This window comes from Pygoscelis adeliae, unplaced genomic scaffold (assembly GCF_000699105.1).
Source record: "Pygoscelis adeliae isolate BGI_AS28 unplaced genomic scaffold, ASM69910v1 Scaffold31, whole genome shotgun sequence".
NCBI classification, from domain to species: Eukaryota; Metazoa; Chordata; class Aves; order Sphenisciformes; family Spheniscidae; genus Pygoscelis; species Pygoscelis adeliae.
In genome coordinates this window covers 7218079-7235961 of record NW_008824233.1, presented here as the reverse complement: position 1 = coordinate 7235961, position 17883 = coordinate 7218079, and positions in this window count along the sequence as shown.

Sequence of the window (17883 nt, the reverse complement as noted above, 5' to 3'; positions counted from 1 at the left end):
CAGTTATTCAAGTTCAAATTCACTTTAACTTTCTAAAATGATAAAACCTTACAGCCTGTAAGAATGAACTGTAGTGCATTTGGCAGACTGTATAGTTGCAAGAGTAAGCGCCAAGTTCCCTCTTTGTGGCATAGTCAGAACTACACACTGTGGCTAAGAATTGCATCATATTTTCTTCCTATATGCCAATGAAAGTTTTATTTGGGAGACCCTCTTGTTACACAAACACAACACCCCACAACAACTGCAAATTCTAACCTGCTGTAATATTAATGTGAATGACAGTAAAGGCTAAGGCAGAAGTGTTTACTGAATACATAGTTTATTTTAACCTGCCGTCTTGCTCGGCAGATTTTCTCATATATCACTGCTCACATACGAGTGAGAGATGCAGCCTCACTAATAGCCTTATAAAAAATGCTGTTCTCCCAGGCTTTCCTCAGACAGCACTTTCTCCCTCTGTAGTACGGCTGCTAATCTGAAAGAGTATTCTGCTTCTGAACAGGTCTTTATTTTCAGGGATGGGACTCTACTATTCTTTTTACAGCCGCAGTATCTAGTCTTAATTTCCCTTTTCATTCACATTTTCTAAAGGAACAATCCTTATGAAAATTCTTTTGATGTTTGGTTTGTTTACTGTGGTCAAAAGTAATTTCAGTAGAACCAAAACAACCTATAATTTACTGAATGTTTCCACTTCCAGTGTTACTGGCATATTAGCATTAGAGCTGGTTAATAACATAGGTTAAATTATAAGAATGTGTAGCTGCTAACTCTGGGTGACACAATTCTAAAAACTTCAAGATAGGTTCCCCAAAATCCTGCTTTCTATGTCAATGAATATGAGGCGTATGAGACATGGACAGCATGACATACACAATGAAAATTGGCTAAAAAGAGTTAATGTATGTCCTTTGGTAAATTTAAGTTATCAGTGTTTCACTTTTTACATTCTGCAGAAATATTTACCAGCTACAGGTCTCTCTTAGGTAACTAATACCTTATGAGCTGCCAACCTGGAACAACTTATGTTTTTGCTGATTAATGTACAATACCTAGCCTTATTTTTTAGATTGAGCGACACTTTCAAAGCCACCTTTGAGCTGTTCCTTTAAGTGCATCACATAATGGGTGTTTTTTGCTGGCATGTGAGCAGTCTGCTCTCTTCTTCAACCTTATTGTCCTTTTCTGTTTGTTCCTTCTGTACCACTATGTCAGTCAGTAACAACATTTTTCATGTTTGTTTCCTAAAATATCTGGTTTCCTCTTTATTTTGTGAACAGTAGATGTAAAGATTTTTACTGTTTCTTTTCCTGGCCGGATTTTTAGTGGAACTATCAGAAATATTTGATAATTAAAAAAAACCCTTCAGATATTTCTGTGTCTCTGAGCAATGCCTAACACAAAATCCTGTTACAAAATTTAGCATGCTTTTTGAGCTCCTTTGAGTTATACCAGTGGAATCGGCCAAGTGCCCTCCAGCCACAACCACTTCTATTATGCACAATGACACCAGCTAAGAAACATGTGGAGGGTCTTCTAAATAAGAATTAAATATTCTTACATCAACTTGAGAGAAAATGTTTCAGTATTCCCTCTGGAATAATGCAGATCTATAATACTATTCTTGCAGCTTTGTAGCTAAATATAAACAAGCCATAGATGTGTGTGTACTTATTCATTTCTCCAAAATGTATATAATAATATATGTATAGCATACCAATCTTGTTGACTCAACTTCAGAGGCATGTTTTTATACATATGCCTTATGGGATATGTATTAGACATTTTGGTGTATGCCATGCTTTGTGGTGTTGATGAGCAAACATCTCTGAGGTATGGGTAATTTGGCTGATGGGCACAAGAAACACGTTCAGTAACCGGTTACGGATGCAATCATTGCATGACAAAATTGGGAATCCACTGATTTATAGGCAGAAGTACATTGTTTTGGAGACATAAATCTTAAAGTTTCAATCAGTGTCCCACCAGTCTTAGTCAAGACTGCCAAAAGGTTGCTTTAAAAACTACAAAGTGTTATCAACAGCCTGGAAATTTGGATTTTAAAGTGCTGCCTTGAACAAGATGATTACTCTAGGAACCTCATCCCTCACTCTCTGTCCTTGGGTGACCTCTGTAATGACTTTGTTGATTTCCTCATGATCAAGAAGAAAACAATTGTTTGCCTCTGCTTCTCCAACAGGTAGGTGAGGCATGGTAACGGCAGACAGGTTACCGTCTATAGAGGTCAGTGAGTTGGAGCTGAGACCACCGAAGAGCAGAATTCACTTGCAAAGCAGAAAGGGATCCCGTACATGCTTGGCAGCATGGCATGCTCTGCTTTCTTGAGGGCAGAGCAAGCTTTCTTGAGCTCTTCAAATGAGCTGCCCTGGTGGCAAGAAGATCATTTTTCTCACATATTCTGCTCATGTTGGTAAGAAGTTACTGTTATGAGCTGAAATTAGTCAGACCAAGTGAAAGAATTAATTACAAGCTGGCTCTGAGCATGCATATATTTTAAATACATTGTAAATCAAATTTTCATTATTTCAAATTGTGTTGAGAGATGATGTATTCAGTAAAAAATAATGGAAATATAAACTTCTCCACTAACCGGTGTGGTGTAATGTAATGTACGCTGCACAACATCTAAAGGGCACCACATATATCACAACACAATGCCCATGTAGTTTGCTTAGCTGCATTTTTGCAATGTTGCCTCTTTGAAGAGTCCTGCTTTTTCACTAACAGCTGTATCACACTTGAGAAGAGCTAACGATAAAAAGATTTCCTGGCAAGCAGCTTCTTCTGTTAAATGGGGAATGTGATGTGTTTGGCATGTATAATTTAGCTAATTTGTACAAGAAACACATTACTTAATCAGCTGTAGACTTGGTTATTGCATGATAAAGATGGCAATCCATTAATCAATTTATAGACATAAATACATTATTGTTCAAGAGAAAACCAAGGATTTAAACGCCCTTGAATCAATAAATACAACTAAAACAATGGTGTGTTGCAGTCATTTATTTGATTGTCCTACAGCTGTCTGATGCATGGTGAGATTACTGAAGCATGGAGTCAAACAGCCAACACTACATTTAGTTTCCTTTACTGAAATAATGAAAGGGTATTAATGATAAAGTACAAAAGTGTGTAATAGAAAGTAATGTACTGTGAAATAAAATTATGTTTGGAAATCCAAAAGAATACAATAAAAGTTAAAGCCTTAAAATATATTTGGAAATCACTTTGTATTGTTTTAATAGAAGAATGGTTGTGATATACAGACTATGAAAAATTATAGGAATGTGCTATAGACATACGAGTAAGATGAAATCAAATTATTTTATGAAAAAGCAAATACTGTCCTTAGGTTTTTCTTGCAGTCCTAGAACTGGAAAAAAGGGATGGAAATGAGTACGTGCTATATACTTACTGACTCAGGTTTGCATTTTCATTTAATCAATTTCTATATTTTAGGAAGCTCGTGACAATGATTGTTTGTTAAACTCTAGCCAGGGGACACAGAGAAATATCTGTAATGGATATGATTCCAGTATGAGAATATTCATGGACTGCCATTTAAAAAAAAAACCCTGAAATGAATGCACTTATCATGTGCTACTAAATTATTCACAAACACTTATCACAAGTGAACAAATCATTTGTCTTTCAAAGAGAAATAAGGTGTTTCTTAAATCTTACTTGCTTAAAAATAATAGAAATATAACAATATTATATTATTGGCTGATAAGACAACTGGTGTTTGCTTAATGACAGTACAATAAAAAGATAATTTCTTTCTACCATTTCATATTTTAGCAAAGTGGTAGATAAACTAAAACTACACTATTGAATATGCCATGTGTTCTAATAAACTATTGTCAAGTTTGTACTTATTAACAGAGCCTATTTATGTTCCTTTTCGTAGTAGACATTGCCTACCTGGGCTAGCGAGATCCTAAAACAGGTGCTTAAAACCACTTCCTCTTTCTGAATCTCGAAATACTGAACACTTGAGCACTTGTGTGTTGTTAAAACCTGAATATTTAGCTCTATTGAAAATCAAATAAACACCTGCTAGTAAGCCTGAAGTACTGTTCATTACTTTTCAGAAGTCCACAGTAATATTATTTGCTTTTAAAGACATATGGAACATTAAATAAAGGTCCATATTTTCAAAAGCATACTTCTCTAGTATCAATCTTTTGATTTGATTCCCAAATCCAAGCACTTTAGACTATTTTAAACTTCATCTTTCAAAGTAGTTTTCTCACATTCATCCCAGTGATAGAATACACTCTTAAGAAATAAAAGACTAAACCCATGAAACTCTTCCCACCTTCAGAGAAATAACTCCCATAAAAACTGCATTTGGCTCTATTTTCAGTGCAGTTGTGGCACTGATGGAAGTAATTATAACACACTCATTGGACTATGACAAAGCTGTCAAAAAAGCAACAAACATCATGTATGGCAGTTGCCTGGAGACTGCACAGTGACATCATCGTTGTGTTTTCCATAGCTTATATTGTTCTTGTATTGTTTTTCCCCAAAATGACTACTCAGTTTTGAATTCAGTGGAGTTTATAAGTGAGGAAAATGGCATCTGATTTGTACAAAAAATCCTAACAAAGATGCAGTATGCATAAGCGTCATTTGCAGTCTTCACGTATGCAGCACTTACAACTTGTAAATATTCCAGGTAAGAAAACCACCAAATATTATATATTCAGTGATCACATTATCTTCAAAAAGAAGAATATGTTTTTGGCATGAATCTTTGCAAAAGGTTGAAGGTGAAGTTATATTTATTAGCTCTGAACCCAATTATTTCCATTTCAAAAGACTTTTGTGTTTTCTTTACCATATTTCTTTTCTAAGCCACCTTCTAGTGATGAGGAATGAACAAGAGATTAAGTCACTGGCCTGGACTTGGGAGACCTCAGCACTACCCTATGAATGCTTCCTGTATAACAGTGGAAATATTACTTCTTTTCTCTGGCTTTTTTTCAGATCATTTGCTATGAAGTCAACTTGTGTCATGACAACCATGTTCTCTAAAGTCAAAGGAGCGAGAAGAGATCTAAACCATCTATTATCTAAGAACGCCTGGCAACCTATGCGGTCAATAGACTGTCGTTGTTCACGGTGAGTCATACACTAATTTGTATGACAATAGCAATTTTTCTAACAGGGGGAACAACAGTCAGGTCTTGCGAAGATTATTTAAGGAGCAAATTGAATAAGGCCATAGTGGCATTAGAACATTATGAGTAAAACCAGAGGCAATACATTTTCTGCGCACCAGTCATGGAAAGAGGTAGTATAGATGGAGCAAAAATTATGAAATGGATCCAGAAATATAAAATAATAGGTTGTGCATACTTTAATCTTACTGGGGCATTTAACCATCAAAAGTTTCTATGCACCAAAGAAAACTAAAATATTTCCATCATCATCTCCTTAGGCTTTTTCCACTAAAAAAAGCATACTGGGAATAAGGCACACGTCTCTCTCTGTATAGCTTCCATGAGGGCAGCAATTATGAATCTGTGTTGGAAGCAGGCACTTTTGTATGGCACAGTGGGAGCTATAGGCTCCTTTGTGGGGTAGGGGCTGTTTGCACCTTGAAAGTAACATGTTTCTGAGTCTGCCAGCACCAGAGCTGGGTATTTAAAAAGTCAAGGATTTCTTTTAGAAGAAAGAAAAAATAAGCACAAAAAAACTTTCACTCTCACATTTATATAACTTTTTATTTTGTTCTGCTGGTTTTGTTAGAGTAAGAACAAACATAGACAGTGATGTCTGTTCTCTAAACAAATTTTAATCCAAAATAAAACTAGAAGCAGCAAATAACAGTAACCAGCTAATAAAGGGAAACAAAGGAAGTGTGTAGGCTTTGAGAAGAAAAACAGCTTATACTGCACATTAGATGAGCATTATTATGGTTCCTAACTACACTTAACATAATTTCCCATAGTTTTGTATCAATAAAGAAGGCACATTGACAAAATATTTTATGTAATACATATAAACTTGAGATGCTAAGCTGCTGCAGGATAATTACTCAATAAATACTCAAAGAGAACAAAAGAACAACTAGAAACACAAAGAAGAGAACTGCAAACTCCAGTCTGAATGGTTCAGTGGAGCTGTTTTCTGTTTGGGTATCTGGTATCTGATTTCTCACAGGTTTAGATCCGTACCACACTAGTCATTGATTTCCAATCTCAAAGCTTCTCAATATTTACAGTAGTCCAGCTTCCCAAGCAGCACCAAGCTTTTCTACTGTCTAACCATGAGTTTTACAGTCCTTTTTCAGTAACAGTCACTAGCCAGGGCTACTGTAACTCCTTGACAGTTGGTCATAACTTGCACATTCCCATTTTCCATTCACTAACTAAATGACGAATGAGGTAAAAAGCTGATGATATGAAACAACTGCATTGTCTAATTCTGCCCTTCTGACTTGCATGCTCTCTGAGTGCTGATTTTAGCTGTACAACTTTACAGATTTTTGACATGAATTGTATGGCCTCATTCAGGAATGGCATTGACAGGTTTAAGTGTAACATAACTGAGTTCATGTTTTGATTGTGAAATGAATACTGGGGAAATGGAAAATACTTGATGGCTCTGAGCTATAGGCCCACTTGCTGTCAGGGCCACAATTGATGGCCCTGTCAGCAGGATAGCAGTGAGATAGTCTTTAGCAGCTTCTCAGGAAGTCCAATTTAATTAAAAGCTTATCTCTTAATACAATGCCAAGCTTCTATATGACAAAGAAGTGTTTCCCACCATGTAAGCTTTCACAGCATTGCACTGAGCAAAATGTTGACTTCTCTCTACAGCACAGTAGAGGAAATTACTGTTTTGCCTTTGTTTTCTGTGCTGCTGCAAGAATTGTGGGGTTTGAGAGAGTTTTTGTTTTCTTGCCTACATGTTTTCCAAGATAACCAGACCATGAAAATCTGAGAAATAACTTACAATGAGGCTTATTAAACTTGCATAAATCTGATTTTTATGGAGCCTGTGCCGTGACTTTCACTTATTGAAAGTAAGAGTAAGAAGCTAATGTGAACTTGCAAGCAGATTAGCAGGCTCTTGCTGCAGTATGTTTTAGACTTTCTGTCCAAGGAAGACTGTGGCACTCAAGATGCTTAAGTGCTCTGATTGTAGCTTTTGTTTTCAAGAAATAGGAAAATAGCATGCAGAGCTCCTCGGAGCTTCAAAATGTAAGTGTCTAATAATTCACTAGAGGAGTAACTCATTTTTTTGGAGGAGGTTAGTAAAAGGAAAAACCCAAACACTACTACTGTATGTTTCCAAGAGTTTGTAATGCTAACAATTGACATGGTTTGAGAACTGCCTAAAAGGCAAGGAATCCTTTCAGACTGCAGCTTGACAATGGCAAATTATAAAAATTGCATGTTGAAGAAAACTGAAACATCTTTCAAATGTATTTAAAAGAATTAATTTACTTTGTATTTCTAGCTTCTACCTTTAGATGGATCTATTTCCCACAAAGGTCATACATACGTCATGAAAGTACTTCATGAATGTACATCATGGTACATTTTACCTATTCTGTTAATTGGAGCAAATTCACTTTCTATTATGAACAAAGCTTTGAGTAACTGCTATATTAAATGAACAAAAAATCGACCTGTAAAAAGGTATTGCACTTACCAAAGACCTTGTTCCATCCAGATCCATCAGTCCTGCAGCATTATTCCTACGATGCCAATAAGAAAAGTGTGTAGAGCAGAGCCTTAGTGACTATTGCACGATGTCAAAGTGTACCAAGTGTTAACAGCGTTTTCATATTATTCCCAGGCTTTCTAGGAAATATCCTGTGTATTGCTACAGAGTTCTTGTTTTATTATTAGATTTGCTCATCTTCCTTTTCTTTAAAAAGGAATGCAAACTTTTCTCACTTACCTGTGTAGCTAACGTATGAATTTAGTATGAAATTACAGGAGAGAGAACTAGTATAGCTCTGCTGGTATTAAGACTGTACAAAAATACATCAAAAAATATTTTTACAAAACCATTTATGGTAATCTCTTGTAAAAGGATACATTTCCGTGTAGTAATTTTGCTCACATTATACGTGTACCACTACCGTGGTAAAAATACAGTTCAAAAATATTGTACATAATGAGCCACAGTGTTGGTTACTCTATGTTGCACAGCTAAGGAGGGTAGAGAAAAGGGATATGTAGCTGTTCTCTGATTTTCCCATAAACCTACTTGTTTATACACATGGAAATCATGACAGTGACTGTAGCATCCAAATTGCCAAACATGTTGGAGGAAGGTAAGTTATTCCACGATTTCTGTAGGCTCTTGAGAGCTTTTACTCCTCCTGTCCTTGAATAAAATGCTGTATTCTTATTATCATGAAACATGCATTTATCAAAGGAGTCATAAAAAGCCTTTCCCTTGAAACTCCATTTGATAGCTTTGAAAATACCACCCCACTTATAGGAGTAAACACCAAGGGAAACAGTCTTGGATTGACTTCCTCTAAAGGAATAGTTTAAAAAATTATATTCAGTCTTTAAAATTATTAGGAAAGCTGAGCATTTCCCACAGCTGTCAAAGACTTGTTAGACATTACTTATACTTACTCAAAGGAAAGGCTGACCCAACTTTTCCTGTGAATTATTAACCTGTTCTCATAAGAGTTGTCAGATGTGAACAAGAGATGGCTGAGATAGCTCTCAGGCCAAAATTCAAGTTGAGCGAATGAGTTGAAAATATACCATAGCACATACAAAACATAAGAGACCAAAGTATCATCTCTGTCTAGTCAATGAATTTACATCAAGAATTGACTTTGCAGTTTGGGGATTTCCTTTAGCAAACCTTTGGTATCACTGCTGCGAGCTGATACTGCAACTTTCTAGAAGGTACCTGAAGCAGGGGAGGGACAAGCAAGCCGACCCCTGCAGAGGTACTGCTTTCCCCGTGACAGCAGTGGAACGAGGGTTTCAGCATGGCTGTATCACCTTCCACGAAGGAATGCGTTTCAGAAACCTCCTGCATAGGAGCGGCTTTCTGAAGTCAAGGGGACAAGGTTGTTATCGGGAGTCTGCAGGAGCAAACAGCCTCCTGCCCATCCTGGCACCTCCCTGTGGGATGCGCCTGCCAGGTCTGGGGATGTAGTGAAGAAAATATCATCTATGTTTTGTAACAAGGATTTTCAGTTTCTCAGGGAAAGGGTAGATTTTCACAGTGTTCTCTAAAGCTCAGGACATGGAAAACAATCACATGAGGAATATTCCTCAGGGGATGGCTCTGCAGAGACATATGTTGTTCTCTTTCTGTGATATGTGTATATTTTTGAATTTCATCTTCTGATACTGTTATCATTTTTTCCCAAGAATTACTCAGTGTGGGAGCACACCTACTTTACAGAGAATTTCTTCATTTTAAGAGCTTCTCAGTGTGAGTACCCACCCAGTCTGTGGGAGATTTCTTGTAGTCAGATTTTATTGTAGTGTGATCTGTTCTTGTTTGTCAAGTCTTTCCCCAGAGAAGTGGGTTACCCTTACTAAATTTCCTTTAATGTGTTGGGTTTGGTTTTTTTTTCATTTTAATCTGTGCTTCTATATCACTAATTCTGTGTTTTATTTGGATTATCTCCCACAAATCCTCTGCATCAGTATTGGGGTATATCCATGCACACACATACAAGTACACACACACGGCATGTACGTGGAGACCTTATACAGGGTGTTTAAATTGTCCTTCATCTCTCACTTTTTACCTTCTATATTTATATTATTATCTCACCAGATCATGAATTGTTCAATTTCACTTCCACTTTATTCCCTGTTGATGAGTTCCCTGGATTACAACCTATAAGAGACCAAGGCTATGAGCTGCTCTGGAGACCTTTCCTGCATAGTTATGGCACGTCCTCTTGGCATCAGGAGCGAGGGAGTGTAACTGCACAGGAAAGGATGGGCCGTAGAGAGCCATTCAGCATCACACCTGCCCTGTACAACTTACAAATGTGCTGTTCTGGCAGCCCCTGGTGCAGCAGAGCTGGGGAGCCGGGCAGGAGAGTGGCCAGTAGCTCCGGTACTGTAAGGATTCTCACGAACCCTTTGCATAAATGCCTAGCAATGCAATAGTGATTTTGTCAGCCTCTTGGCTTCATGGATCCAGAGCCCCTCTGTGTCCCCTCCGTAAGGGCTGTTGCTGTCCCCACACCAGCTGCCTTCTGGTCTTCCCAGCCCAGCTGCCCAAACCATGCACCAGAAGGAGCGCTCAACAGTTGTTCAGTGACAGTCTGCCAGTATTGGCACTTTCGTATTCTCAAAACCTGTCAATGGCAGCTCACCACGGCAAGATACAGTACCAGCGTTAAGGCGGGAGAACGCTTGTCGTGCTGTCAGGCAGAGCAGACCTCCGGGTCACAACAACGTTGTCAGCTGTGTCTGCATGCCACAAAAATACAGTCATCAATGAAAGAAGGCGGCTTAGATGTTTCTCTGGAATTGTTTCAGAATGAGAATGGTTGTGTTGCTTAATTATCAATGAGAAAATGGTTCAGATCATGCTCACAAAAAAGTGTGTGCGCTTGAGCGGTACTCAGCTGACCATTCCCATTGCAGGAAAGGAAATCATTCCTATTTGCAGTCTCAGGCGATGGCTGGGCATGGAGCTCACCTGCCGAGGTCTGTAGAAGAATCTTGAATTATTAATATTAATAATAAAGGTAAGTCATAAAATTTCTCAGAGATTCCTCTACATAGGTTTTGTGCATTGCTTAAATTCTGGAAGTGGTTAATTAAATTCAGCAAATTTTTTAGCCGTCAAAATTTTACATTCAATATTTTTTTGTTAAGTATTTCAATAAAATACAGATGAACAGTGCTTGGTTCTATTAACAAACAAAATATTGGCAAAATCCAGTTCATTATCGTGCTTATTCCTTACACCTTACAGACAAGTGGAGCTTCTGTTCCAACCTGAGGAGTTTGATGAAATGACTTTCTAATCCTACAGCCTATTTCATATTCATGGAGGTGATTTATGAGAAATGAGGGGAGAATCTGCATAGAGCTTTAGGAACAGCTCAGATGCAAACTGAAGTTTCTGTGTAGTAAGAAACATTTGTGATATCCTGACATTGATCTTGAAATCTAGAAATGCTGATGTGCTTGGATCCTGGGATTTAATTCAGGCTGTTCCAGAGAAAGGAGCCAGACATTAAAAGTTAATCTAGTCGGAGGCTGTTTTTTCCCCAGTATTGGCCCTGAGCCTAGGTTGGCCTTATTTCAGTGCCATTTCTACTAAATATTCTGTGGGCAAAGAGCAGGTTTTTCTTGACAAATTAGAAGCAGTCTTACCATTATGAAAATATTTGTGACAGCTCAAAGTACCTGGTACTTTTTGTTACTTACAGCTTAAATTTGTCATGGTACAGGTAGCTGTGGAGGATGTAACTAGTGAGAAATAATGTCTCTGGGGTGTGTGTTCAGACTCACCTGGAAAGGAGGTCTGGTAAACGTGGGAGGACAGACGCACTCGTGAGTGATATCTAAAGGAGTAACATAACTTCCCCATACGTAAAAGATATCTAAGCTTATGATCCAAGTATGACATTGTTGGCTGCAAAAACAGCGTCTTTTGTTTATTATTTCCTATGACTCCCAAATTCTTTATCACTGCTTTCCAAAATAGTCACCCATCTAGTATGTATGTATTGCTGACATTTTTTTTAGTTAAAATAAATGATTGTCCTCAAAGACTGTCTGATCTGTGTCTTTGCCTACCTTTTCAGTGCTTACCAGTCTTTCAGTAGTAAGTCTGTCAAGCCTTATGTCACCTGCAGACCTTCTTCAATAACATTTTAATGTTGTCTTCCAAGTAATCAGTAAATATTCAGGATAATCTCGGTGCGTGAATTGCTCTGTGGAGGACGTTACTGGTATCACAGGGGTTTGCCTGCCTATATATAAGTGTCTAGCACCACTATAGATGCTGCAGGGTATCCGAGATGCCTGCGCTGTTACTGGCAGCTACAACACAGGACCTGGTGGAGAACTGCACCCTTGTAGGATGGTAGTTAGAGCCAGGTATTTGAACTCCTCCCAAAGCATCTTGAGAGGAGATCCACTACAGGACAGAAATCCTGCTGGTGCATCATGAGACCTCATGATTTGTTCTCATGCAATTCCTCCACTACCTAATTCTGCATCTCACATCAATCCCCTCAACTCCCCTGTGACTTTGAGGCCAAGTGATCCAGATCCCCGATAGCAAGTCTTCACAGGCAGAAGTTCATCTTCCATTTTCACTATATGCCATGGGAATAATTTTTTGTCCTTTTTTTTCTTATACCCTTGTGTCAACTTTAAATATAATAATATGTTACACATTTAATATATGAAGGTAGTTTTTTTTTTTTTAAAGTGAGTTTCATTATCGTTTTTTCAATTCCTTATCTTTTACTGAACTCTCTTTGTTTACTTATTTCTAAATGACATTCACAATACTAAACATGGAAAGTTTCATACAATGTGTGATACTGCTGAATATAATGATATGATTCAGGTGCAAATTGAGGCTCAAAATGAAGCATAGTGCTCCCAGCATGTTTAGGTAGTTCTATGTCATTATTCAGCCTGGTTGCACAGTCAAAAGTGTCTAAATGAAACTATAGGTAGAAAAAAGAAAATACATTTAAAGGATTGTCAAAAAAAAGAGAAAACATTGTACAATCAAGAGTGCGTTCATGTGTGCATCTCTGTATATGCATACATGCACACAACAGCTGTATATTATCACAGTTTCTTGCTTATGAAACTAAAGCCAAATGGAAATGTATTTTTCACAACATGTTACTTATTTACCCTCTTTGTGTTATTTGTATGTTGTAGCTGGTTTCAGTGGCTTGCTGGGTTTCGCACTGTCCCGTAGGGGTATTATGTAGCTGATTTCTAGCATTGCTGAGTGTAGTTTGGATCATTACATACCTCCCCAGAAAGAAATTATGGTTACTGAGGTTAAAAGTAAAATCACAGAAATGTTGCCATTTCTACTAATTCTCATGATTTTGCATTGCTATTTGTAATTAAAAACCTAACTTTTCTGTTTGCTAATTTCTTCTGCTGAAATTCTTAGTAAAATACAGGAAAAGAAGTCCTTACTCAGAAGAACATCTTCTGGCAATATTACATATGTTTTATTCCCAATTTAGATACAGCATTATTCCTTTCTGTGAGAAATAATAAAGTTTGGACAAAACCACATACTACTTAAATATGTGGAAAAGGAACATGCACAAAGAAATAATAAAGCTAGTAACTAAAGTAAATTTTTTTTGTCTTATGGAAAAATCATGAACCTTTGCTACATTTGCTTATTCAGCTGCTTGGCAGAATAAGAAAGCATGGGGGTAGGAGTATAACAATTCAGTTTGCAATACAAAAAATGTGATTTATTCTACTAATAAGTTAACATGCACAATATATGATATTGGTGCATTATAGCTACATGAATACACTATCATAAGAGGGAATTTAAAAAATCTTAATAAATAAAATAGTTAACTTCCATATGGAAATGGTTATCCTGTAATTACATTCAGGAGAGGAAATCAGGTGCTACCTCAGATTTTTAAAATATTACATTTATTGTCTATTGACACGATAATAAGAGAGGGGAATTTCAGGTACACTGGGGTACACTATCAGTACACTGGGGGTAGGGAGATTTTTCTTCTTTTTTTCTTTCTTTGATTATAAAAACTGGGAGAAAGGAAGGGGAAATTCTAGGAAGCCTTTAAATTTAGAGTATCTTTTTTTTTCTTGCCTCCCACATGGATACAGATCATAAAATCTGTGACCAGGAAGGTCAATGTGTTTAAATATAATTCAAATCCATCTCCAGGCCTACGGAAAATCTGCTCTGCCAAAATTATCTGTACTCTGTGGTGCAAAATAATGTTCTTGGGTTGCTCTTCAGACAACTTCACACACACACAAAGACGTATAGATATATTAGAAAACATTATACTTCCCACATTGCAAAAAGTGGAGAGAGGGTTAACGAGCAAACATTACACGTTGACTTTCTTTGCTCTTATGTGATAAAATCATGTTGTTGTGTTCGCAGTAGCAACCGCTAACACAAACTAAAAATGAATTTTCTTTCTCATCCCCAGTTTTTATTGAGTTTCATCTTCCTGTTCACTGCCATGGGCTATTATTCTGTACACCTGCACTCAGCCAGAAATATAATGAAAAAGAATCAATCTCTGAAAAGAAAGTTATCACCAGCCAATAACGTTGGGCCACTTTCATGGGTCCTGCAGTGTTTCATCCAATTGCCAAAATGCCTTACCATTATAAACTGAAGATAGTCTCTCAGCTGCTCTTCCTGGTAAACACAAAATCACTGTGTGCTACCCAGGCAGTCTAGAATATGAAATTAATACTGTGGAATTCATTAAGACAGAATGAAAACAGTGTTAATTTGTGTATCCAGAATAGATTGTCTAAAAACTGATGGACAGGAATACCAAAAAACATTATTTCTGAGAAAATGGGTGAGTGCTTCAGTATTCTGTGTGCATTGCCTTTTCTGTGTTCAAAGCTGCTCGTGCTCTATTTGTGCTTGTCTCAGTTTAAAATTCAAGTATTGCAGAAATTTATTGATTAGTAACAAACTTGCAAGATATTCCCTTAGAATATTTATGTTCTAGGTTTTTTGACCTCATGTACAAGTATTCTGCTCTTGAATGGATGAACATTGCTGTTGAAATCAGTTTCCCGCTGTTGACGTTCATAACTATCTATTTTAAATGATCACTCTGTAAGCAAATTTCCACATTAAATTCATTTATTTCAGCAAATATTTCTGCTACTAAACTAATTTGCTTGAATGCAAATATATAGGTGGTATGGACATTTTAAAAGTAAGTATAATCAATTTTTGACTGCCTTGGGAAAGTATGTCTGCCCTCTTGTGTAGAAGCAATGTATAAAATATAACATCACTACTGTATTATTTCCAGGTTCGCCTCACAGTAGATCTGGAAATGAGGAATCTGCTGAGTCATCGATTCAACAGTTGCCATTGGCATGTGTTTGGATACGCTGTAATGATTGACTCGGTCTCTACTCTAAATGAATCAAAACTGAACAGTAATTTAACATATGTAACAGCCCTGGCACAGAGCGCTTGTTGTCAGGAGGGCAGAACTGGTTGTTACTCTGCAGAAGGACTTCATAATCAGAAATATTATTAAGATTTTTTTTTTTATTTTTTCACCCTTAAAAACTGTAATTGAAGAACATTTCAAAATGTTACAAACACTGTAAAATGCTTTTGAAATCTTTTCTTTGGTGAAGACGCTTCTGTCAGAACTTAACAACAAGCAATTAAGACGTGTTGGAAATGTTATCTCAGGTAGAGTTCATTTCCACTGAGTCCACGACAAATTTGTCAGCGCAAGAACCAAACATCACACCCCAAATTCTTCCAGTTTAACTTCAGCCAAGTCTACTCCACACACAGCTTCAGACAACATGGCGATATGTCACCTTCCACGGGAGGAATATTTGGAGAATCTGCATGTATTGGAGAGCAGCTCAGGTAACAAATGCGTCCTGTGAGAAATGTATGGTTTACTTTCAGCTAAGGGTATCTAAGCTCTCAGAAAGGAGGAGCTCAGCGGGGTTAGTTATCAGTGCTTATTTGGACAGACAGCAATCTACAAGCACAGACAAAGATTTAGACAGCTGGGAAGTCAGACGGTCAGATGACCGAGACATTTAGAAAGGACTTTTCACGTGCTTAAATGGGAATTGAACTCCACAGATTGACATATGGTAGATTACTCGCTGAGATGATGGCATGCTGCATTTCTGGGCTAACAAGTGTCGGTGTCTTAAATCGTTTCATTTCCCCCCAGTGAGTTATTCTACCTGTTGTCTGCTCCTATGACAGTGTGGCTGGTCTGACTGGTCATAAATCCAGTGCGACTGGCTGTTTCTGAAATATCCCAGATGTTAAGGAAATACATTCAGGGATGAAATGAGGGAAATGAAAAGTCAGTTCATGGATATGTTTAAAACCTTTGATTCATTCCATAACAGGACTGAAGAAATATTTTTTGTAAGGTTTGGATTGTAGTTTGGTTCTGGATAAAGCCAGGGCCACCTTTGCTTTGTTCTGTTTCTGAGGCTATGGACACGCACAGATCTGATAATGTAAAAACAGGCTGACATGCTATCTCATGATGTACACTTAAGCCTAAAATCCCTCGGCACACACATGGGGAAGCCTGCCCCGGCCAATCCCTGGTGGGACACCAGCTCACACGGATTAGGGAGCCTGGCTGAAGCCACTTGGCTTTGCAACCTGTGCCCTGAGCTACAGTGCAGCTATGATCACATTTGCCCCTCTCTGTAGATGGAGCCATCTTCCTGCAAACCTTCCTGAAATCTTCCTGCATATCCTAGTTTCATTATGTCTGGTAAAGTTGAAAAGGGCCTGCTCCTTGGGTCATCTTCTTTGCAGGTTCATTTAGACTGACATTGGTCTAACTGGAAAAATTATACCTGATCTTCATTAAGACATTTTTGAAGACAAGCTTTAAAGACAAGACCTTGCCTAATAAGAGTGTTTTCTTTTAAAAATGTTGTGATTAAATGTGGTCAATTACCATCTTATTCCAAATCCACTGATTATAAAGCCAATTATATGAGAGCCAAGAACACACAGTTCCTTCTGGCTGCACTGGAAATAAGTCACATTGAAGCCAAATTAACTTTTTAACTGCACTCATGATCTGTAAACAGGCTCTCAAAAATGAAATCCTGTGCTCCCTTCTTTTCTAGCACCCTGCGCTGCAGCTTCCACCCCAGGCTTTCACAAAGCTGTACCAGCCCAGCAATTGCACTCCACTCTCTTCAGCTCAGTCCGGCGAAGCTGATTCCTACTAAATTGATACCCCGGATTTCTATCTTAACATTTGAGATGTCAGGTGGTGTTTCCCCATCGCTATACTGTACTGCAGCTGCTTTTAGAACACAGAGTTAGGCCAAGAGCTGACTTAAATTATAGCTGTAGTGCCATCTCCTGTGATTTTACTTGTGCAAATCTAAAAGCAGAGCATGTGCCAAATGGTTCCTATATAGCCATTCCCTTATATACTCCTGTGCTGGTTTTGGCTGGAATGGAGTTAATTTTCTTCATAGTAGTTAGTATGGGGCTGTGTTTTGGATTTGTGCTGGAAACAGTGTTGATAACACAGGGATGTGTTTGTTACTGCTGAGCAGTGCTCAAGTCAAGGCCTTTTCTGCTCCTCACCCCACCCCACCAGCGAGCAGGCTGGGGGTGCACAAGAAGCTGGGAGGGGGCACAGCCGGGACAGCTGACCCCAACTGACCGAAGGGTTATTCCACACCATATGATGTCATGCTCAGCATATAAATCTGGGGGAAGAAGGAGGAAGGGGGGGGATGTTCAGAGTGATGGCGTTTGTCTTGCTCTGTATGTTAGGGAGAGTTTCATGGTGGAGTGGACTGTTAGGTGGCTCTATGTTCGGGAGTGTTTTGATTGTCTAGAGCTTAACAATTGTGATGATGGTAAGGTCGAATGTTTACGGGTAAGGATGAGGGGGAAGGCCAATGAGGCAGATATCCTGCTGGGAGTCTGTTGTAGACCACCCAACCAGCATGAAGAGTCGGATGAAGCATTCTACAAGCAGCTGGCAGAAGTCTCACAATCACTAGCCCTTGTTCTCGTGGGGCACTTCAACTTCCCGGACGTCTGTTGGAAATACAACACGGCAGAGAGGAAGCAGTCTAGGAGCTTCCTGGAGTGTGTGGAAGACAACTTCCTGAC